The sequence below is a fragment of the Ambystoma mexicanum genome, chromosome 5p, assembly GCF_040938575.1.
Source record: "Ambystoma mexicanum isolate Mex_15411 chromosome 5p, UKY_AmexF1_1, whole genome shotgun sequence".
NCBI lineage: Eukaryota > Metazoa > Chordata > Amphibia > Caudata > Ambystomatidae > Ambystoma > Ambystoma mexicanum.
The window spans coordinates 764051862-764077392 of NC_090930.1; positions in this window are offsets into that span (position 1 = coordinate 764051862).

Below are 25531 nucleotides of genomic sequence, written 5' to 3' on the forward strand. Positions count from 1 at the left end.
CTGGTGGAAAAGTGAACTTGTCTTACATGGCAGCAGGTTGTTAATGGCCATACGCATATGTCCTTGGATGCATTCACCCCATTCATGTCCCCGATATGTGTCCTGTGCAATGGAATGATGTAGGGGGAGCATCTTCGACATGGTCTATGAACTATGGCACGCACATCTTGTAGAACAAGCATTGTTTATACATGCAGCAGTCTTGGGGTAAGATCCTTTTAATGCTGTGTACTGTGAGATTCGGTAGTTGGGTGTGTTGGCTGTAGTCAGTAGCATATTCATCATACAGCACTGATCTGTACCATGGAGACTTCCACCACTCCTATGGGTGTGCCGAACTGGTGATGCGGTCTGGTATTCCTGCTGGCCTCAGTTCTATCCACTCCCAGGGATGACTCTCCAGTGTGGTGATATGCTGGAGGCAGCTACATTGTGCATATGCAGTGTGTCTTCCTATCTGCCCTTACGGTGTGTGATGGCTACCAATGAGTGCTGCATGTGTTGTGGGTTGTGGCCTTGTCATATGTTGGTCATGTAGTGTTAGGTGTGTGCCTTACTACATCAATGTGGGAATCTGTACTCATGTGCCGTTACACTGGCTCTGTGGCACGGTGTTTGGTGGGGTGCACATCATGCACTGGCGTCGACATTAAATCCCGGTTTGCTCATGCAGGCACCCACCTCATGGCACCGATGCACTGGCATGACACAGTCAGACAACTCACCAAGCAGCCAGGCACATCGTCCTGCATGTCGCCCCATGTGGCTGGGTAGCGTGGGGTTCAGCTGGGCCATTGAGTCATGAGTTGGTTCTGGATGTCGGGCCCACCCATGTGCGATGATCTTGCTTGCGTTACATACCGTCTGCACGTTGGTGAAGTGGTATTGCTTGCGGTTGCGATACACCACCTCCATGCCATGGAGGTCCGCCTACTCCACGTGGGTGCAGTCAAGGGCACCTATGCAATTTGGCATGCCTGCCAATGCATGGGAGGCAACTTTTGTGTCGCATATCTCCTGGGTAGTCCATGGTAGGGATTTGTAGTCCCTTGAGGAGGTGATCCAGAACTTGGTTCTGTGTCCGTGAAATGAACAGTTGTGATATGCCATGCTTGGGCCCCACTGTGTGCTGGTAGATGGCTGTGGCATGGTGGTGGGGCACAGGCACCACCTTCAGTTGAGGGGGGATAGCGGTGTGCATTTCGTTGATGCTCACTATATCGTCATTTCTCAGGCCAACTATGGTGGTGATGGTGTCACAGTCAAGCTGGTACAGGGTGTGGATCTGCTCTGGGGTAGCTTGAGGGACCGGACCTGATGTGTGGGAATGGGGGCTGCTGGGGTGGTGAAGGTGGCTGCACTGCTGCTGCATGCCGGGCCTGTCTCGCCCTCCTTCTCCTCCTGTGTCTCCTCTGTGCTGTTGCAGACTCCATTGGCTACACCTGTGCTGATTGTGTGGACCTGTGGCTCTGGGAACTACTGCTCGGGGTTCTTTACACCTTCTCTGAGATGCCTGTATGTACTCCATGCCGGTAAGGTACTTAACGGGCTTGAAGAGGCCGTTATTTACATGTGCGCGTTCCTTGTGATCAGCTCCGGTTTACGCCATGCCGCTAATTTCGGCATGGTGTGTCGCGCACGCGACCCAAGATCGCTATTTACTGCATCGTACTTTACGGTGCCGTAAATAGCGGTCTGGTTGGTCGGAATAGGCCGTAGCGGTAAAGGATGCCGTTAATCACTTACCGGCATCCTTTTTCCCTCACCTCCAAGCTCGGAATGACCCCCAATGTGTCCATAAAGTCAAATTCAAGTGTAGGAAACAGGTCGGAGATGGTAAAACCAAAAAGAGTCCAGACAACTCCTGCAATGAATAAGTGATTTGGTGGAGGGTGTAAGATGGGAAGAGGTGGAGGGGGAAGTGGGAAAGAAGAGAGCTGGTAAGCATGGGGTGGAGGGGGGAAAGGACATAGGGGGGCCGGATGGGGGCACAACAACCTCACGGGGGATGGGTGACTAGGGAGGGGGGCACAGAGAGACATCACAGGGGACCGGAGGTGGGTTGGGGGGCACAGAGAAACATCACGGGAGACCGGGGGCACAGATAGACATCATGGGAGGCCGGGGGGCACAGAGAGACATCACAGGGGACCAGAGGATGGTAGGGCACAGAGAGACATCACAATGGACTGGAGGGTGTGTGGGGGCACAGAGAGACATCATGTGGGACCAGTGGGGGGTGGGGGACACAGAGACATAATGTGGGACCAATGGGGGGTGAGGGGCACAGAGAGACATCACGGGGGACCAGAGGGGGGAAAAGAGAGACATCACGGGGGACCAGAGGGGAGTTGGAGGCACAGAGACATCACGGGGGATCAGAGGGTGTGGGGGGCACAGAGCGACATTACAGGGAGACCAGAGGGTGGTAGATTGAGTCAAATACACATTAGAATGGACATTGACATTTGATGAAAATGTTCTGACTTAATTGCAGACCATATAGGAGCCGGGCATGTATTTCCAGTTACCTGTAATAGTAATAAGGCTATGGACAAAGGGATGGGTGAGAATTTCAACTACGGGGGAAATTAAGGCCTATTTAAGAACGAACAGAGTCTCACGCTTTGTCTTTTTCTATTCAGTTTAAAGAATAACTATTTTCCTGAACTTGGAGCAGAGGCTAAAGTGACCGGGCAGGTCTCAAAATGTCTTGAGTTGCAGGTGTTAGAAACTGGTTGAGAGACCTTCTACATAATAGCAGAAGAATATTGGGCCATAATCCAAGGAATCTATGTGGAATAATGCTGTTAACTGTGTATTTAAGCAGTTGGACATTTAGGATGGCCATTTTATTTTAAGTATGTTAATATTTATATTTGCAAAGGTGTACAACATGACAGAGCATATGGAGAGTTTGTACAGTTGGTATAGTTTTACACAAGAGGGCAGCTCTCATAATGAATTAAAGTACACGCTTGGGTATGTCAACCATGTGATAAGGGGACAGCTGGACCAAGTCAGCAGAGTGCAGAATTGGGGCTATGTCTCACAGAAGAACACCCAGACAATTAAAGATGCATTGTGACAGCTATATGGCTTCTGCATAAAGTCAAGGAGTGTGGGTGAAGGAATTAGGAAAGGTAGGCAACGGTGTGAGCGTTATATTTGCTCCCAACAGCCAAATTACAACAGGAAACTCATCTATCATCGCCCTAATTAACTACTCAGCTGTCTTCTTGGGGAAGTCGGTGGCCAACAATGGAGCCTCTGAGGAATTCCCTCTCACTTGTGCCCCCCAGGGGTTTTTGAGGTGAAGGGAGACTAGTGGCAGCTGGGATAAATATAAGACCTAACGGGCTAAAAAAGGTTTATAAGCACAGATATTTTCACCCACATTGTTGTGTTTTTGATAGTATGCACCAATAAGATTGCCACCTAGTGTCGAGGGAGTGAGCGAAGGTCTTTGAGATGTATGCCTCATGTACTTTTGTATATAATTGTAAATATTGTTTATGATTCTTAGTGTTTAGGAGAGTTTAACAAGTATTGTACAGGTAGTTGGTGTGGGTGCCGTCCACCACACAGGGTTTAATGGCTTGACGGCTATGGTGGTATTAGTTGAGGAACCTGTTGACACCAACTTCTCCAGAGTCAATAGGCTCTTATTTAGCCTCCTACCAGGATAGTGACATTGAGCTACTAGATCTGAGTGGTAAAGCAAAGCTATTATGCAGTGATTGTCAACTCTTATTGTACCACTTACTATGGTCTGTCTTTTGAGTCGTGCAGAACAGGGATAGGTTATTAAGCTCTTATTGCATCATAGATGGGCCAGTTAAACAAAACAAACCCACTTTTAAGTAACACATCTGATCCAAAAGTAGGCTGGGGATAAGGATGCTGGAGACAGGAAGGAACAAGAATATGCCCTATGAATATGATAAACCCTGGGAACCCCTTTGGGTGATCACCATCTTGGTGGTAGATGGAAACAGGTGTTTTCTTGTAAGAGACTCCCCCCCCCCCTAGGAATCTGATCCCCTAACAACAGGCTGGTTGGGCCTGTTTTAAACCGAAGCCAGGCTCTAATATCATTCTTGCCTACACGTCTAATTATTTCCTTGCAAGAATGTGAAAATGTACACTGTGCTTTTTAAACTTGAAGAAATTTATTGAGTGTGCGTTTGCATCACTGATGGGTATGCAATGTTTAAAATAGCCAAAAATGTAGAGATAGCTGAATATACTTTCAATGAAAGATCGCAGTGACTGCCCATCTTTATGCAGAGGCCCCACTTGCCTTTCAGGTTAACCAGCTAGAGCTCCACGCTGAGGTCACCACCACCTTATATCTATGCATCTATGTGCTCACCATACATGCCTTGAAAAAGGCCCATGTTGGGTCGAAACATGGGTCGGCTTAATCGTGTTAACAAATCACCCTAAACATGAAGTGATGAGATTTCTCATTTATTCTTAAGTGTGTAATGTAAATGACATAGTCAACAATAGAATCTCTGAGCCAGCACCAGGTGACTCGGTTCTTACCCATACCCACTCTAAACCTCACCAAGAAGCAAGAGCACCATCTTTTAAGAACTCCTCACCGGCTGCAGAATCTACTAACTTATTACAATGATCAGCAAAGTGATCTGCACATTACAGTGCTCTACCCAACTCATATAGCCTGAAAATATCAAACAGCCGCTTCTCCTGTATTTGCACACTATCAAAAAGGGATATTTTCTTGCTCCATTATTCTTATCTGCAGCGTTATAGCCTAAATTTGCAAAGATGAAAATGGGAGCCTTTTTAGAAGACAGACAAGGGTATTGACAGATTTTCATTGTAATGCATATTAGGGCATTGTCAAGGGGGACAGAACACTCTTAGTGGATACACACGTTCTTTAGAATAATCGTGTGTGTGCCTAAATGCTTGGACACTTCTTTCAAACGAGGGTTGGTTTGGTTCATGCAAAGTGTGCCAGCTACAGAAATATTTTTGCTGCAGGGAGTAACTGAGGGGAACCATGGGACCACAGAACATATACCTATTTGGCGTCCATGTTGGACGGAGGAGAGCATCTACCGCAAGGAACACCTAATACTGCTGTTCAAAAAACTTTTTGTTTTATTTCACAGTTAGGATAACAGAAATAAATCTATACAATCCCTAACAGCAAGTGATAACTAACAATCAAATTGTGTAAGACTTGGAAGGGTATTTACCTCATGCTTTTGGTATTGATTTGTATTTCAATATGCAGTGCGATATTCATGCTTAGTTAGGCTACAAATTAGACTTTTCTATACATTCCTTATAAGCTTCCCAGGCTGACACCGATAAAATTACATTAATCAACATGGAAGAAGCCTTCAATATTAGAGAAGCACAAGCATAAGAATTATTGGTGGGAAATAAAAACACTCAAGATGTATTTAGAGGTAAATCGAATTCCAAGAGGTTTACATATATGTATTTTCCCACCTTTTGATGAAGATGAAACATCAGCCGTTGAAGATTGGGTGAATCTACTGAATAATACAGCTAAAGAAATGATGATAAGACTAATAAATCAAGCAGCTCAGACACATGAGAGAATTATGAAGGACATTGAGGACACAAAAGAGGCAATTAAAGCATTAGAATGCCCAGAGATTACCTTAAAAAACTATCAAATTATGGATGACTTTTTGGGAAACTATGAGAAAGAACTCAAGATTAAAAAGCAAAGAACATTCATCAGAGATGAGGACGATTTTATTAATAACCAAATTTTCACTTTTCATAGAAAATATGATGCCAATCAAAAACAACAATATAAAAAGAAAGACATCAAAAGTAAAGATTCAACCACAAAAAGTAATCTTTCTACACCATCATCCTCAGATATAGAAACTACAAGCGAAAAGGAAATAGAAGAGATTGAATTAACAGCAGCAGCATCAGCTCCAAATATTGCATCGACCTCTGATAAGAATCCAAATTTGAAACACAAACAAATGTCCTTTTTTGGAAGAGGTATTGAGATACAGAAAAAGTTCTCGCACCAACAATCCCACATACCGTGGAGTATCACCCAATCCAAAACCACCTCCAAGTACCTCCCAACCAAGCGTCTTAGAGGTAAGAGAGGAGGAAGCAAAACGCGCTCTCGCAAATCAAGGAGAAATTAATGAAATATTTTGAAAAGAGAAATTAATGAAATATTTTGAAAAAAGTGTGAAAACAACACAAAGTTGATTTATTTGTTTGGAGAAATTAATGAAATATTTTGAAAAAAAGTGTGAAAACAACATAAAGTTGATTTTTTTGTTTGAGAAAACTATATCTATTTAACCATGTAAAGGAGTCTTAAGAAAAATCTTGAACAATGTGTGAAAGGAACACAGAGAAAATAAATTTAATCTGACTCACGAAACAGAACGTTTTTCATCAAATTATTTAAGGAGTTGGCGCATTGGAGTGACATTTTTCCCATATTTATGATTTAATGCATTTTGCTTGTGTAGTAGCCGCACAAATGTATGGGAAGCACTCATGCTGACAAACTTCGCATCTCTGGTAAACAGAAATACCTATCAACATTAACCAATTTCAAAACAAAAAATTGAGCTGTCGCCAAGAAAGAGCTTAGTTAGGCTACAAATTAGACTTTTCGATATTCATGTTCAGTTGAATACACATAATGAATGACACAATCCAGTTTGTGCTTGCTTCAGCGTTTCACATTTGCAGTTCATTAATGGCCTAATTCACAGAGGCGTTTTATAATGGCAAAACCCCACTGGAAAACGTTCTGTGAATTAGTGTCTTGGTGTCCCTTTCAATTTGTAAAGCGGTCTGCCTGCCAAATGAACATTCATTTAATGAAGCATACTGCCCTAAATCTACACCTTTAAGCCACGGCCGCTTTTACAAGCTGATTGCAACAGAAGGATACCAGTGGCAGCTCTGTACAAACCATACACATTTTGATACAGTCTAAAGTGTGAAGCAATTCATGTAGGCTGCACACTTATCCTATGAAATAAAGCACTACACAGGGCTTCATGACCTTTACTGCTGCCACAATTCGTGGTGGCAAAAATGTGTTGGCCTGAAGTGTTGCTGGCTACATAGGGAAGTGAGCAATAGTGGACTGGGAACCAAATGTGACCATAGAAACCTTTGTGAAAGTGACCCCCTATTACACTGTGTGAGCCAGTCCATCCCTTCTAAGACGGGTTTGGTGGGTTCTTGCACGCGATCATCCGGAGGAAATGGGTCAAAATACTGAATTATAAAGCACATGTGTCCCTTCACAAGAGATTAAAAGTAGTTCTTAACAGCATACAAATGACATAGTACATATACGAAGACAGAGGCTCTATAACAAATTCCTTACTTTAAAGGGATGTGAGTGATGAGCTGAGATGGAAGAAAGAGGACCGATTGCATGGGAGTGAGAGGATCAGCAGTGCAAAAACCAGGGAACTTGTACATTTGAGGCCATGGTACAGAGGCCCACTGGGAAATCTCCCTGATGGCCAGTCCAACACTGAAAGGGAAGCTTTCAAAATCTTATTTGCTCAGCTCACTAACACATAGAGGCAGCCGACATGGCCTCCTCTGAATCTTTATTCTAGCTCTGCAATTTACTTCTTCTCACGCAGCAGGATCCACACGGCACAGAATCCTTTGAAGAATGCACTCTAGTTTCACCCACATTTTGCTGTGAAGCTACAGGCAGCTCTTAGGTTGCACGAGAAGCTCCTCAGGCTTCACGAATTGCCAGCACAAAAGCAAGAAATAATATTCAACAACAAAAAACAGGAAACTCATAGACAAGTGGCATTATATCTTTTGGGCTATTACCAATAATGAACTACATTGTATACCCTCCGATCAAAGAATCCCCTCTCTAGGTTTAACATAGACACACTCAGTGAAAAGGTGAGAGGGGGAAAGGCATACGAATACGAAATGGATCACTATAACCACAAAACTGTGGTCTGAGGGGACAAGGGGAGAAAATGATGCATGCAAGCAGCAGAGGCATGGCTACATGTTATGGTGTATGAGCTTTTGTGAACAGCTGATACTTAACAATGCTTTGAAAGCACTGGGCGAGGAGCTGAGTGTTATCTGAAAGAATTGTATTATAAGCTGCATTTATATGAATTTGTATGGCACTGCAAGGATAGACAAGAAAGGAGGATGAGCACAGGCATCCCCGCCCTTGCACGCGTAGGTAGGTAAACCAAGTACTTAGGTCGAAAACTGAAGGGCATTACTCAACAGAAAACGTGGTCAGAACAAGTTAAAAACATTTTATTCAAAGAACAACATGTCACAGATAAAATATATGGATATCATCTATCCATGGGATTGAATCGCAAGTGACTGGAATACCAACAATGGCGGAAGACGCCTAACGGGTTGTTCACTCCACCAACACTAGAGGAATTTTTATCTTTGTGTACTGATGGTTGATAATAACGCTGCAAGCTTAAAAATCAAGAATTGAAAATGGTATGAGTTATCCTTCACTAAAAAGTAACCATCCACACAACACACAGAGGTGTGCCGACGTGTTGATTAACGAGCAGCCCAACACACACAGAACAGATGTTAGCATTTGTTGGAAGATGATCTCCGCAACAAGCAAATTATTTCTACATACCTCCTTGAGCCAGTGTATCCTGAGGACGGCGTGGGGGGTTTAACGCCTAACTCCCTGCCTAGCTAGACACACTAAATGTGTTGACACAGTGAATCACCAATTCGCTATGTACAATGAATTGCTATTCACATTGTTACTAACATCACTATCAATTGTCTCCTATTAGCTGCTATCATATAATGATTTCAGCTTTGCCACCCATTATGGCTGTTTTTTTGTGTACCACAGTCTCTCTAGCCTTGTTGGCTAGATGTGCATATGCTTTATCTTTGACATGTTGGTCTTTGAATTAAATGTTTTTAACCTGTCCTGACCACGTTTTCTGTTGAGTAATGCCTTTCAGTTTCTCACCCTTGTAATTGGTTTACCTACCTACGTGTGCCAGGGCAGGGTAGCCTGTGCTCATCCTCCTTTCTTGTGTTATTTTTGCCCCCTCAAGAGACAGGCCCCCTCCTGGCAACAAAAAAGAGGGAATCTACCCCCTGCATACTAGAATGCAGGGATGGAGACTTTGAGAGCGATGGAAGATTATTTTGAAATTTAAGGAGTAGATACATATTAGTTTAGTTTAGTTTAGTTTATTCATTTGTATTGAGCACCAGACCCGAGGGTATGAGGGCACAGGAGCAACAAGGTTATTCACAGCTTGGTTACATGTTACAGTGCAGTACAGTAATTACAATGAGATAATAGATGGTTGAAGCAGCCATGAAAAAAGGCAAAAGTTTACAGATTTACAAATATACATATTTACATAGTAGATAGCGGTGAGGTGGGTTGGATGGTGTTAGCGGTCATTGCTCTTTATCCAGTGTATGTAGTTGTGTCTAAAGTGTGTGTAGGTTTGGGGTGTCCTAAGAGTGGGTGGTAGGGAGTTCCAATGTTGGGCTGTTTTCACCTGGAAGCTGTTACCACCCATTTTGGTGCGTTTGAACCTGGGAACTGTGAGTAGATTAGCGTTGGAGGTTCTGGTAGGTCTGTTGGAAGTGTGTTTACTTATTCTATCGACTAAGTAGCGGGGGGCATCGTTGTTGAGGCATTTGTGTGTTAGTGAGGCTACTTTGAGCAGGATTTTATCTGTAGTGTTGAGCCAGTTATGGGATCTCCTAATGTTGGAGATGTGTTCTTTCTTGGGGATGCTGAGCGCTTTTCAGAGAGCGTTGTTTTGTAGCGTCTGTATTTTGTTAGTAACCTGTTTGCTAGCTCCTACATAGAGGGCATTACAATAGTCCAGTTTTGATAATACAAGGGCTCTGGCTAGTGTAATGCAGCTCTGGGTGGATAGGAATGGTTTGGCTGCTCTTATAAGCTTACATGTGTAGGCCGTGGAGGATGCCATAGAGCTAACCTGTTTATGGAAGGAGAGGGAGGAGTCAATGTATATTCGAAAGGTTTTCACTTCCTTAATTACTTTGATCGGGTTCCCGTCTATAATGAAGCAGGTGTAGTGGTGGTCCAATTTGGTTAGGTTTCTCGGTGGAACCAAGTATGATGAGTTCGGTCTTGTCATCATTCAGGCATAGACTGTGAGATGCCATACATGCCTGGATAATGAGGTACATCCTGTTCACCAAGGCCAAATCATGGTTGTAATCTCCCGTCAACGGGATGAGGATCTGGGTATCATTGGCATAATTAGTGTAGGTGATACCAGACCATCTAGATCATCAAACAGGGGCTTTGTGAACACGTTGTACAGTGTAGGGGAGACGCATGAGCCCTGGGGGACTCCGCATGTGATGGGGATGGGGTCGGCGGCAGCTGTGGTGGAGAAGACACACATGGATCTGTTGCTCAGGAATGACTTGATCCAGCCGATGGCTTCTTGGGAAAAGTGGGCAGCTGAATCCAGATGATTGCATAAGATTTTGTGATCAACTAGATCAAATGCCGCGGAGAAGTCAAGGAGAAGCAATAAAGCAGTTTTCCCGTTGTCTCTAAGAGTGTCAATTTGAGCCTTCAGGTCGATGAGGGCTGTTTCTGTCCCGTGTTGGGGTCTGAAGCCTGATTGTCCGATACCGAGAAGATGGTTTAATTCAAGGTATTTTTGGATTTGTTGGTAGGCTGACTTGTCTAATATCTTGAGCAGGAAGGGGACGGTGGTAATAGGTCTGTAGTTGGTGGGAATGGAGGGGTCCAGAGAGGGCTTTTTGAGGAGTGGGAGGACCCAGGACTCTTTGAGGTTTCTGGGGATGGTACCTGAGGAGAAGGAGGTGTTGATGAGTCTTGTGATGAATGGCAAGAGGTCTCTTGCCGCATCTTTAATAATTTGTGGGGGGCAAAGTTCGCCCTGGCAGTTAGATGGTTTTAGGCTGAGAATGATTTTTTCCACTTCAAAAGTGGAGACTTTGGAGAAGCTAAAGCGGGTGGTGTTGGGCAGAGGGTGTTGGGGTGTGGGGCGCGGGGTCGTGTTAGTGGAGCTGCTTGATTTGGCTAGGGAGTCTTTATTATTTTTAATTTTAGTTTGAAGGCCTGTGACTTTGTTGTTTAGGGCATTTTGGACACTGGTGCACCATTGTTTGTCCTTCACACAGGTGTCTGGGGTTAGCACAGGTGTTTCCAGTTCTTTAATGATCGTAAACAACTCTTTGGTGCTGGAGTTGGATTGTGCGATTCTCAGGTTGTAAGACTCTTGTTTGGCAGCTATGATTTCTTTTTTGTAGTTGGACGTTATTATATTGAGCAATATTTTGTTATGGTCTGTGTGAGATTGTCTCCAAGCTTGTTCCTTTTTGCGTTTTTCTAATCTAAGAGTTTTAAGGTAATTAGAGAACCAGTGTTTGAGATGCTTTTTCGGTTTACATTTTCTTAGTTTAAATGGTGCAATGGAGTCTAAGGCAGTGCACATGGTTTTGTTATAGCCTTCTACAAGGTTGTGGGGGTTGGTGGAAGCAGGGAGTTGGTTAAGTGTAGGGAGGATGAGAGGGATCAGTTTTTCCACTGTGATATTTTTTTTACTTCTGGTGGGGATGGCTGAGGCTAGCACATTGTTGGTGATGGGGCTCGAGGCTTCGAGGGTAAAGGAGATTGAGATGGTGGTCGGACCATGATTGGGGGAGTTATCGGTGATGGAGGCTGCGCAGTTGTAGTCTGTTACCCAGTCGAGGGTTTTCCCTTTGTTGTGGGTGGGGCCAGATACTTTTTGAGTAAAGCCTAATTCAGAAAGAGTATTATTGATGAGGTGGCCTGGTGATATTTGGGGTCTTTAAAGCCTAGGTTGAAGTCCCCTAGGAGGAGGCTCTGGGAGGTGTTTTTCAAGTTATTGGTGAGGATGGTGCTGAGGTCTTCCTCGAAGGAGCCTAAGGGTTCAGGAGGTCTGTAGGGTAAGTGAATGGATATCGTTTGGGAGTTAGTAGTAGGCAGCTTAGCAGTGAGTGATTCACAAGATGGGAGGTGGGTAGAGGAGTCGAGTCTAATGTTGAGATGTGTTTTGGCAATTACGGCCAGGCCACCACCTCTAGATTCTGTTCTATCTGCTCGGAGGATGATGTAGTCGTCGGGGATGGCTAATGAGATGGCTGGTCCTGCGGCTGCGTGGAGCCAGGACTCGGTTACAGCCAAGAAATCTAGATCTTCTTCTAGAATGAGGTCCGCTATATCTGTAGCATGGGCTATTATAGAGCATGCGTTAATGAGGGCGCCTTTTATGAGTGCGCCAGTAAATTTGGTGGGGGTGGGGATGGTGGCTGTGTTATAGGTTTTTTGTTTGGATGTAGTATTAGGTGGGCTGGTGTTGGGTCTTTCCAGCGTGGAGTTGGCGCAGGTACTAATGGTAGTGGAGCGGTTAGTCAGTTTGGACTGGATAGAGTCCCTGGCTCGAGGCTCGTACAGTTTAGGTAGTCTGGACCGTAATCTGGTATTTCTTTCTGGGAGGCTGCATGATAGGGAGAATTGGGGCGGCATGGTTGTGACGTAGGGCTCTATGGGGGGTGGTGGAGTGGTGCCTATGGTGGCCAAGCTCAGGGTGGAACTAGGCGGGCATGAAGAATTAATAAGGTGGAGAATAGTTCTCAACAACATTGAGTAAATGCCTGGTAGGAACATTTTGTTGGTGGTGGGTGGCCTGGTTGGTGGTTGGCAATCAGCAGATGCTGCATATGTGGCTAGGATGTACACGGAAGGCTTTTTAAAGTAAGGTGACATAATGCCTAAATTCGATTTTTAGAGTAAGCTGACACAATGCCTAGATTTGGAATACAAGGTAAGCTGACACAGTGCCTAAATTCGATTTTTAGAGAAAGCTGACACAATGACTAGATTTGTAATACAGAGTAAGCTGACACAATGCCTAAATTCGATTTTTAGAGTAAGCAGACACAATGACTAGATTTGGAATACAGAGTAAGCTGACCCAGTGCCTAAATTCGATTTTTAGAGTAAGCAGACACAATGGGGCAGGTAAAACACTTCATTAGTTATAGCTGTGCTTATTTTGTTTACAATGATAAATGCAGCTTTTATGCTGTTCATAAATTGCATTAGAAAACAATGAATAGAAAATGCATCTCTGCCTTTTAGTGCTGCCCACTCTTTGCAAAACCTTTGTAGTGATGATCTTTTTAGTAAAACTGGAAAGAATGAAGATACTAAACTTCTTTTTACTAAACATTACAATTGATTATTTACTCTGAAAATTGGTACAACAAATCAAAATGAGAAACAGCTTCTTAGATCTAGAAGAGTATTCTTGTTAGGGAATACTAAATCAAGCAGCCCACGGCGTCATTTAATGCATATAGTTCAGGAGATCAACAGCTTTGTTTTGATTATTGTAGTAGTTTGGGATGTATTTGCATTGATCAGGAAGTGGCTCTTATTGTAGGAAAGGAAAGCCCCTGACGAGTTTCCATGTACAGCCAAAAGTTAATAAAAAGAGCTAATGAGCCATTGTATTAGCTTTCAATTAGTTATTTCTAAACTGACTTAAGAATCAGCATGTTTATAATACTGGAATCCCGCCGCCTCTTTGACTCACTAACATATTTCAAGCGTTGCTCACTGGTATCAGTCGTCAGGTTTCGCACTCAGGTTTGATGAGTTAATTGACTATTATTCAACATAGTTTGCAAACACCAGTTACAATGAAGAATATGTTTTGCCTTGCTTCACACAGCGTTTGTAATCATCCACCTGTGAAAGTTGCCTTTGATTTTCCTCTCTTTGTTTTCCTCTCTTTGTTATTTTTGTTCTCACTTTTTCTGGTGAGGGATTATTCATGTTCACTTTGCTGCACTTACACAGCTGATGGAAAAAGCACTAGTGGTAGCATTCCCGTTGGTATATTTACCTAGTGGGTAAGGACATTGGAGCTAGTACCTGGGTAAACAAGGTTTAGAATGAGTCCTCTGTAAACAACTCAGCATTTGCAAAGCCAACAGTTTTGCCTTGTGTAGGCATGGAACAGGCATTTGCCAGGCCTGGTCGTAATGGTACTACATAGCCATAAGAGGGTAAGAGCTGGAAAATAAATACTGTGTCTAATTGGGCATACAACAAGAGTGACTGGTAAATGCTGCTCTAATACCTATGCAAGCCAACACTGGTTGCTTTGCCAAACTTTGTTTTTAACAGGACTTCAGTGTAAGGAACAGATGGCTGAAGGCACACTCTGTTTTTATAACAACAGTAGTGTTTAGTAAGACATTTTGTATTACACCAGTATTGTAAATTTCAATAGGGATTAGCATGGCCATGGGCAGTCAATGGGTGGGTAAATAACCAAACATCTCCCACAGGCTGTCCCTCCTCGCATGCTACCGCCCTCCAGAGGCGTAGCCAGGATTGTGTAACAAATGGGGCCTGAAGCTAATGTAGTTGGGCTCACCGCAGTGACATTTATATCTGTAAATACCCACAGAGCGCTGCTGAGTGGGCATTTACAGATTTTGGGTGGGCCTTGCCCACTCAAGCCCTACCCTATCTACGCCTCTGCCGCCCACCCAGCTACAATGCTCAAGTCTCAACTTGTGCCAACTAACAGCTAAATATAAAAAAGAATTAACGGGAAACCGGACTGCTGCTTTTTGGTAGGCCACATTCCAAGTGTGGCAAAGTAACACACAACAGTTCATTTGGGGGGTGCAGGGTGAAGAGGAAATGCGCTCTGAGTCTATTGTTGTCTGTAAGAGATATACTGGGAAATGGCACTATCCAGTGCGTGAGATGCGCCTGGTTCTTTCGCATCCTAAACCCAGGCGAGCAGGAAAAAGCACTCCAAGACATGCCATTGCTGGCTCTTATTTTTGTGATGTGCACTTGTAATTGTAGTCCACAACTCTCTTCGCCCTTCTATTTACCCGAACTTGCCTGATCGGCACCTGTTGTCTGCATGCTGTGTCCTACCGCTGGTTGCTGATGAGCAATCAAGCTCCCCTCAGCACATCTTCAAGGAGAAAAAAATGCATGTTCTAATTTGAGCGTTTTACATCTGGCTGAAACTCAGCTGAGCATAATTTGCCTTGAAATAGTTTTTAAAGTGGTATACCTGTCCCCTATTCATCTTCACTATTTATTTTGCAATCCTATATTGATGTCTAGAACTATTTTTCCAGCCGCAGCTTTGCCCTTGAATTGGAGCACATCACAACTATGTCTGTTTTTCTCGTCTTTGTCAGAGAATTACCTCCTGCAGTATCTTTTCTACAGCTGTGTTTTAAGGCAATACCTCATGCCTTCTCACCTTCCTTTCTTGCTTGTCTCTGTAGCAAAGCTCCTCTGCGCCCCTTTTCTGACTCATGAAATGTATAAGAAGATGAATTGGACATTGATACAAAGTTACCCATCTTGGCTTCCACGCATGAGCAACATTTTGTGAATTTGGTCACATCATCTTCTCTCTCTATTCCTCAGCTCACTTATTTGGCAACATTGTGAGTGCATACAGCATTAACCAGTATAAGAACAAAGGCACAGAACTATGCCTAAAATCAGAGAAAGTTGCAAAATTAGATTTTTCAACTAGCTGGTGTAATTTACACGAACAATGAGAATTCACTAAACCAAGAACTTAAACCAGAAGTGACCTTAAATCAGTTGTAAAATCCTGTGCAATACCTGATTCAGTATAAAAAGACACTTGGGGCCTGATTTACAGAAAGTTTTATCAGGTGCATAAGCAATTTGCGGCAAATAAAGTCTACATGCAGTGCGCAAAACTACCTCTCCTCATTTACAGATCGGTCTCTGCGCAGGTTCCAGCTCTGTGCACCATGTCCGCGTGCCCTGCGTGAGGCGTGAGGGAATGTCCAGTGCAAAGAGCAAAAAGGGGGAGGAATATGCTAATGGCCGCATTAAAGGAGAGAAATGAGGAATAATATGGACATGTGGAGGGAGGCACCGTGCAAATGTACAAACACGCCCCATGAATTGCAAACAAACTTGTATTTACATATTCTCTAGTGACTATGCACAAACCAAAAAGGAAAGAAATTCTTTTGCTACCAGTGACCAGGCGCAAGGTGAGACTACACCATGCAATCCCAGATTTAGAAACCATCATGCAATCGTAGATAAATGTCGCGATCATGTCCGTCCCTGGATTGCTCGCATAACTACTGCTTCATGGAAGGAGGAGGAGAAGGTGGGCCAGAATCTACCATACACGCACATAGAAAATATTCAGCATGCCCGATGAGGAAGTATATGGCACATACCGCTTCCACCCCAATGTCATCCTTGAATTGGTCAGGGAGTGGGAATGACCTGGTGTCCCCAACCATGGGCTCACAGCTAATAAAACCCATGGTGAAAGTCCTAACTGCCCTTTAATTCCTGGGTACTGACACATTTCAACGAACCACAGCCATTGTCAGGGGCCTTTCACAGCCTACACAATCAAGCTGCCTCAAACAGGTCCTAAGCTGCATCATTGTATGTGTGCACAGCCACATAGACATGCCATGCAATGTGCAGGCAAGGCAAAGAGTGGCTCAATAATTCTATGCAGTAGCCCGCTTTCCATGGGCATTTGGGGCAATTGATTGCACACATGTTGTGCTACAGCCCCCACGAGCCACCAAACATATATATCGGACACTCACTGAACGTGCAGGTAATCTGTGATGCAAAGGGTCACATCATGCATGTGAACGCAAACTACCCTGTATGCACCCAAGGCAGCTATGTATTATGCTATTCCCCTATATACCAGGCACTGGCATCGGGAACGTTCAGCAACAAGTGGCTCATTGGTGAGTATCAGCCAGCACACACACCAAAACACACTGACTGGGGGTCATATCCAATACAAACCACCAGAACATCACATACCATAACGAAATGTACTTATCACGATTCACAGTGGACAGTGTTTACCCACTATCACCATTTCTTATGACACCTATCCACCTCCCACCACACCAGCGGAGGCCCGCTATAATGCAGCCCACATCACCACAAGAGGCATAATTGAGCACACGTTTGAAGTGCTGAAATCACGGTTCTGCTGCTTGGATCATTCAGATGGAGTATTGTTGTATGCACCAGCTGTTCCATGTAAAATCATATTGACATGTTGCATCTTGCATAATATAGCTACACATCGTGGCATACTAATAAAGGTGCATGAGGGGTTGCGCCCGCAGCCACAGGCAGTACCCAAACCATTAGCAGGCCAAATGGTGAGGGGTCAGCACATATACAATCAGCTTGTCCAGACATACTTCACATGAATAACATCCAGTGTGACAGTCACACTATAGCCACATCCCCTATTGCCTCCGATGATGAAATATGTCAAGTACAGTTGGGCCATAAACAACAACTTGAGAATCGCAGTCCAGGGTGCATGTGTGGTGTGTGCCTCATACTTACAAAATCACACATATTCCCCATCTACATCCTTCACATAAAAAAATAGAAAACATGGGCAGTGTCCTTAGTATTACACATTGCACCCCCAAGTCACTCACCCAAGCATACAGATCCAGGCAACAGGGTCACTTGGCTACACAGCCCAAATAACAAAGTAACATGGACATGACTCAAAGAACAACATCAAACAAAGAGAATGGCATACCATCCCATATAGAGCTACATCACTTACCCGTCTACGACGCATGAACCCTCAACAAATACAATTTAATTGACTAATTTTCTCCCTGATAATAACCATGTACCATTAAAATGCAACTGAAAGTGGGCCCCTCCCCTGATGGAGGGGCCAAAGGATTGGCAGTGTGGGATGTGCCAGGGCAGCAGGAGAGCTAATGGCTGCAGGCAGCAGCCGGCTAAAACTGGGCATCCGGGGCCTGGGGCCACAGTGCCAGGACGGGGCAATACACTATGAGGGCAGTGGGCCGCATGGCCAGGGAGCATTGACACAGTAGGTGGCCTGCAAGGTATAAGACAGGGAATCAGCACACAGGGTGGACTTGGCAAGGGACTTCCCCAAAGAAATACAGCATAACTCACATATCATGGACATGCAAACATGTGAAAAGTCTAAATACTGATGTTGCATGTCACAGAAAACATTCCCTCAAGTGGAAGGTCAGACTCAGGTGTGCAGGATTTACATGCATGATGGAGTGGCTACTTGACAACAATTATGGCAGGACATGGCATGCAAGGCTCACAGGACATGACAGTTAATAACTCAGCAACAAACAACGAGGACAGTGCATGGCCCAGCACCTGGAACACGTACACATAAGCACCCTGAGTGGACAGACTACGACAGCATGCAGCACCCGGAACACGTACACATAAGCACCGTCAGTGGACAGACTGCAACCAGCATGCTGCAGAGGTTAAGACAAGGTACACAATCATGGAAATTGCACCACTCCCATGTCCATAGACTGTGACAATCACCCACACAGCACCAGATGGGCACCGAAATTCACAACTCTACCTCTGCCACATCTGGACACTACTGGAATGCATAGGTCAACAAACATGCCGAATTACCTTGTGTGATTGTTGTTTTGCTGTGTATCCCTCACCACCTCCAGCAGACATTGTGCCTCCTCATTTGTGTTAGGAGTGACAGTGTCCAGCTGAGGGAATTGGGAAATGGATAGAAGGAGAGGGATCTGGATGCATTCCCAGGGTGGGTGGGAGCTGACTGTGCAAAGTGACCTGAAATGACAACGTATACACGTTCAATAGAGTGCAAGGACACTGACAAACATACTCCACATATAATGCACATCATGGGTCAACATAATTTTACCTGAATGTCTGATCATGTGCCTCGGTGAATCAGCATGTCAGTTATCATTGAACATGGCAATACGTACATGCCACCAGGAGTATGACCAGCAAAGTTCCATCTGAAGTGAACAAAGTGCACATGGTGCATCATGGCAAAGTCTGTCGGACAAAGAAAATGAGCAAGAAAAACAACAACTAAAAAACCATCAATGCGCACATAGTCACAGGGGGGCATGAGAAAGGGGTGTGGTAACGTTTGAGACACCATAAGAATGTTGTGCAGGGTAAAACAAAATAGCTCGGCTTGCAACAAGTTCTGCTAGGAACGATCCTGTGGATCATCCTGGGATTTTGGGCCCTGGCCACGCAAGGCCTATGCCTGGTTGTATTGTGCGGCTGCCACACATGACACAGAAGCATGCAACAGTCCACCAATTGCAACCGGGTCTTGATGACTCTCCTTGCATGCCTCCTCCATTTCTGCATGCATAGCAGCCCTTGTTGCATCCATCTGGATGTTAATCGTGTCCCTCAGGGAGGACATCTCAAGATGGTGTTGCTCCCTTGAAGCCTCCAACTGCTCAAGCAGGAGCACACCCAAGTCTGTCATCTCTTGCCTGCGCTGGCCCCTTGCAGCTTTCATCTCCTCATGCAGGCATTGGCTCAAAGCAGTGACCTCCCCGTGCAGCAGCTAGAATTCCATAGATATTGTGGCATTAAATGTAGCAATATTGTCTGGAAGATGATACATGTCCCTGCCGATCTCCTAATCACCTCGCCCTGTTGCACAATCACGTGTATCACCTCCTCATCCCAGTCAAGGTGGGAAGCAGGCATACATCCCCCACATGTGCGTGGCCGATGGAACAGTGATGAGAAAGTGCATCCTGTCTGAGTGAGCGCACTGGCATGGGCTACGGGTCCACATGCATCGCACTCCCAGTACACACCCCTGCTGCCTCCCGATTGGGTTTGGGCAAAGTTTCAGGCACAGTGCTGTCTGATGAAGCATGGCTCACCACTAGCAGGGGCATGGTCTCCTGTGCTCCCTCCGGCTCGGTTTCCTCCAAAATCTCAAGTAGAAACATGGGGTCAGGACTGCTGAATGGTGGTTGTTCTTCATCCAGTGAGTGGTATAGCTTCTACATCTGCATCGTCCTCGTCCTCTGATGATGCCTGTGTAGGCATGCTGAGGAAGATCTGCAACAGCAGCGGGATATCACCACGCACAGCAGGGTGGCCACTGCTGGTACATGGCTGCGCACCCTCTGACAACTTTGCCACCTGCACCCCCACTGCTGTGTCATCACCTAAATAAATGCAGACAACAAAAGTCAGGTGGCCATCTGTAAATACACGCATGCCACACATGTAATGAATGCACAACATGAGATCCATCTACACATGCATCAGACTCGGCCATATAGTCTTGTTCCATGTCCATGCTGACCCTAGCAGAAGCACCATGCCACCACAGACACCCGACATCGGACATACTTCATGGCAGTGTAAACCTGATGAGTAAGGAAATCGTTATCTATGCTACTTGGACATGTCATGAAAGTTATCAGGACATACGTGGAACACACTAACAGTGGCCTGCAGATATCAGCGTGATGCAAGTGCAATGTCATATTCAAAAAGACATCATCAGTTTGCCCATTGAGTCTTAGCAGTCATGTCACTGGCAGCAGGACTGTATGCACCTAGCAGAACATGCATGTATGTGTTGGTGTCAGTATCCACAAACGTGAGCAGCATCACGTAGCTACACTGACAGAGGAAGTATCAAATTGACATTGCGGATGCAGAGGCAAAAGGCAGGGCAACATGTAGTAGGTGTGATGGCAATGCAAAATGTCGTAGACATTGGAACATGCAAGTAGAGAAATTATGCAGGCAGGAGTAGGAAATGGAGTCACATGGGTATTGCAGCAATTGTAAGGTCTGTGGGCCAAGGTGGCAAGAGACCAGCCATGTTGATTACAAACCCTGTAACGCGCCCAATCCTAAGGCAAGACTCTGTGTGTGTATGTGGCCATGTCCAGTCAGTGCCCTGTAAAATTCCCCTACAACCTATGTGGGGAAAGGCAATGCCAAGGTTACAGGCAGTGCCCCTGCAAAGGTTTAAGTCAAGGGCGCAACAAGTGCCAAATGCACACATGCATTACAGGCATGTCTGTCAAAGCCTGACAAAGATGTCACCTGAGTTCACTCATATAGATACCAGGGTATGGACACACCAAATGCACCGGGAACATGAGAAGACATGTCCATGCTGTCTGTTGTCATCATAAGGGCTGCAGTGGATGTGAACCCCCATACATTTTGCTGGCAATACATCCCTTCCTAGGACTCTGACTGGAGCAGTGAATGAACCACACATGCATGACCCAATGCTAGTAGAGGAGCCATGTGAGTGGACCCAACCTTGACAGTACACACTTCACTGGCATGACACTGATACTGTGAGCAGTGACATGCGTCATGCATAAAGTAGACATCGTTCCATGTAGCCAATGCTATGGACAAATACACCTGTTAGGCGCAGTGAATTGACCATCATGCATCCAACAGCCAAACTGCATATCATGTGAACAGAGTGCACATGTATTTACAGCCTGGATGGAAATGCCCTGACGTGAACCCCCCTGGGCACCATCAATACGCACAGGCATTGTAATGCACAGTGGTGTCATACTCACATGTACCAGTCACACATGTCACCCACCTACTGCAATTCTATATGTGTCATAGCCTCCCACACCAACGACCTGTACACTCGTGATGAGTCTAGAGGCAACTTCTTCAAAAGGAGTGAGCTCCTCAACACGTGAGAACCCACCACCAATAGCCTGTGAAGAGGCCACATTAGCACCAAGTTTGTCTTTTGTACACCTGGTGAGGTTGTCCATCCTCTTATGCACTTCTTGTGCTGTGCGTTTCTCCACACTGCAGGCATTGGTTAAATCAGTGACCTCCTGCCAATTCCGCTAGGCTAGTGTGGCATGGTAGAGCTTCAATTGATACTCAATCACATAGCTGTGAGGACCTGCAACTCCTCCTCAGCAAATGTATTTTTCCGGCTCTGCCCCTTCTCAGGTGCCAGTGGCTGTCCCTGCCTGGAGGGAGTCCCAGTGGCCCATCACACACAGTGCTGCGGCTCGTCTGTGCCAGTGGTGCACCCCCAGCAGGTGGTAGTGATGCTGGATTCCTGGCACATTTTGGTGGTGGTCCACTCATCCTCAATGGTCTCCGATCCCTGCCAGTTCCCCTCCCTTCTATGATTGGGGTGTTGTAGAAGAATCACAGAATATTTTCAAGTTGCACTTGTGCCGCATATTCTTAGGAACCGCCCGTCATGCCGAATTCTGGTGTGCTCCACGTCCTCCATCGGTTAAGATTATGCAGCGCAGAATCATCCTGCGCATGTGTCTCCTAATTGTAGTACACTGTGCATGCACAGTTTGCGTTGCATGACGCGCTTAAGTCACGTGACACAGCTCTAGCTGAGTTACCAGCTGGTGCTGCCACAATCCTCTGCCTGCTACCTGTTCCAGGTCCAACTTGGATTGCACTGGCACCCCCTGCTATTCCTCCATCATGCAGTCCTGGGACTGTCTGAAGAATACTGCCACTAACACATCTGGACCCTGTTAAGAGGGATTTCTGAACTCTGACCTGGAGGGGTATAGGTTCAGAAGGCCAACCTAGTTTCTTGGAACAGGGTAACCTCTGGACAAGCCAGACCAATCAGGGTTGCTATGGCAGGCGGTCAAGACTAAGTCTCAAGAGGGGTGAGGGTGACTGAAAGACCTCAAGGAGCACACAAAGCAAGGACACTTACAAATTACTCCAGACAGGTGTTATATTAAAAATATATTTTGTAATACCAGGGGGGTGTGTGGCCTTCTTTTTTGATCAGGGGGGCCTATGTCATGTGGGTATATAACTGTATTTTTTAACACAAGGACATAGGCTACCCCACCTGGATGACACTTGCCGGTAGTGTGATATCGCACTAAAGACTATGGCATTTGGTCTTTACATAAACAAGAGTGCACCAATATTAATTTTCATATGTGACAGTTTATTTTTCCATGTTTTTTATAAAAAAGCCTTTATAGGCTGCTGAATCTATGTCACCAATTTCCAACTCCCTTTTCATGGAGAATTACATACACATGCCATCATATTGTAACTTCATATGACTAACAAGTTGTAGTACTGGTATCTTGTGAGGGTTAGTACAAATTGTGACTTATGATGTGGTTAATCTACACAACACATCTATCTGGTCGACACTTTTTGTGTTTCTGGCACAAGCTGGATGGTTGGCTGTGCTAGTGCCGTCTTCAGGACTAGGCAAGAGAGCTTGGTGGTTTCTGTTCTGGACCCCTTTGATGTGACATCTATAAAATTGACTAGAAAAACTAAAATCAGATATTGGTGTCTCTTTGTGGTGGAAGTGAATACCTACACATGGTGCTGCGACATCGCCATACCTGAGCCAGTTGTTTGCGGTGTCACAGGTGTGTTGAAGGAATTCTCTTCTGTGAAGGTGCCTGCTGTGCGCCTTATGGGTCTTGGTCCTACTCAAGGTGGTCTGGTTATGACAGAGGGGCGTTATGACAGGGTATAACTTGTCATAAAAATATATAAATAAGGGCTTCCCTTGAACAATCCCAGACAAGGCACTGACTTAGTGGGATTGCTGAATTGAAGTCACTTAACAGAGTGGGGGCTCGTAGCCGGGGATTCTGGATTAGATCTATCACTTGTGCAGATTAATATAGTGTGCTAACTGACAGGATATATAAATTCTGTTGGATCACTACGCCGTGTTACACTGTAAAAACACCCCTCAAAGGAACGCTCTAAGGAAACGGTCTGTTTTGCAAAATAAAATACAAACTTCTGTAAGTCAGGAAGGAAATCAAGTTCCAGAATGACGACCTTGGTAGATATCAAAATAGCCAGAGAACACCTCTTACATAAGCTATTTGTGAGAGGTGAGTGGGCTCATCAGGACCAGGTGGTCTGGTTGCAGGCAATCGCACAAAAGATCACTGAAATGGGGTCAGATACATGGAGAGATCAGGGTCCCTTACATGTGGCCCTGAGTGAACTATATATGGCCCCTAAGGCCAAGGATGAGCACAACAAGATTGCCAGGGTAGCGGCATATTTATATTTACCTATGGGAGCCATACAGGACAAATGTGCTGAAGGCCAAGATCTGGCAAATAGGCAACTGATGCCATTAGAGAAGGCCCAATCTGACCTGGTCTCTTCTGAGCAGAGGCTGCAGAGGAGCCAGGAGTCAGAAAATGATAGTAGGCACTATATTATTAAAATAAAGGAGGATATGGATATCCTGCAACAGGAAAAGTCTGACCAGGGTAACAGATTTCTGGCCTTGCAGAAGGAGTACCAAGAAGGTTTGGACGCCCTACTGCAGAGCCAGAAAAATCTGGAGCAACAACTGGACTTCAATAGGGCATGCACAGGGCAGGTAGCCACCCTGCAAATCCAACTATACAGAGAGAAAGAGGAAAGCAATAAAATGATTTTGAAAGACCTGGATACCCAGGCAGAGTTTGATGAAGAGCGCCAGAAAGCTGGTGCCCTTCAACGGCAGAGGGACGACGTGGCGGCACAGATGGAGGCTCTTACTCAGGAAAGGGATACCTTAGGCCAGGAAGTCTGCCACTTAAAAAGGAAAATGGAAGAAAATCACCTGGCCCTCCAGGGACTGGGTGACCTCCACAAAGAGCACCACGACTTGTTAGAGCACACCAGGAGGGTGGAAGATGCTCTGGCAAGAAAGGAGCAGGCCAGTAGGGATGGTACCCAGGAGGTAACCACCCTGCAGTAAAGACTGGCCCAGTATTCCAGGACCAATCAGGAGGCGCAGAGAGAAAATGAGGCTCTCTGTCAGCATAATGATAGGCTCCAGCAACAGGTAGCCATGCAGGAGAGACTGATAGAGTCTAGTAAGGCCTTAACTGAGGAACTAAAAGTGCAGGCTCTTGCATTGCAACAGGGAGCAGGGGCTGACAGAGATGAAGTTCGCTCGGAAAGGGAAACACCGGAGCATAACATCAGGAGCCCTAGTACCAGAGGCCTTCATCTCTCCCAGTCCTTGGACTCTTCCACCCCCATGTGCCCTGGCGCACATGAGCACAGGGCCACAGGGATGGCAGATTACTATCCAGCCAAAGGTATGGTGTTCAGGAATGGATGGGCGGGCATCTGGGTATGGGCACCCAAGCACAGTGCAATTTAGTGGGGAACCCCAGGAAAGTAGACTCACTAAGGGCATCCTAAAACCTCTGCCCAGTTAGGTCAGTGTGGGGGGGGTACCCATCAAATCCTGGCAGCAAGGAGGGATCTGAAGACTCCGCTGAGCGGCCCAGGACACAGGAGACCAGGTCCCCACATTCTGCCAGCCATTCCCAGGCTCGCAGAATCCGGGAAAACCTGGAAGATCAGACGGGCACCTCTGGAGCAGTGCCTCTGAGTCAGAGGATGAGTGGACCAGGGTTACCCGAACCAAAAAGGCCAATAAGGCAAAAAGGGCCTTGCTTAAGGACCCCTTAAAGCAGATCAAGGCAATAAATTGTGTCATCACCCCTTATCACAAGAACGCCAAGTATTCTGTTTGGGAACACTTGGAGCTCTATGAGCAAATGATGGAGACTT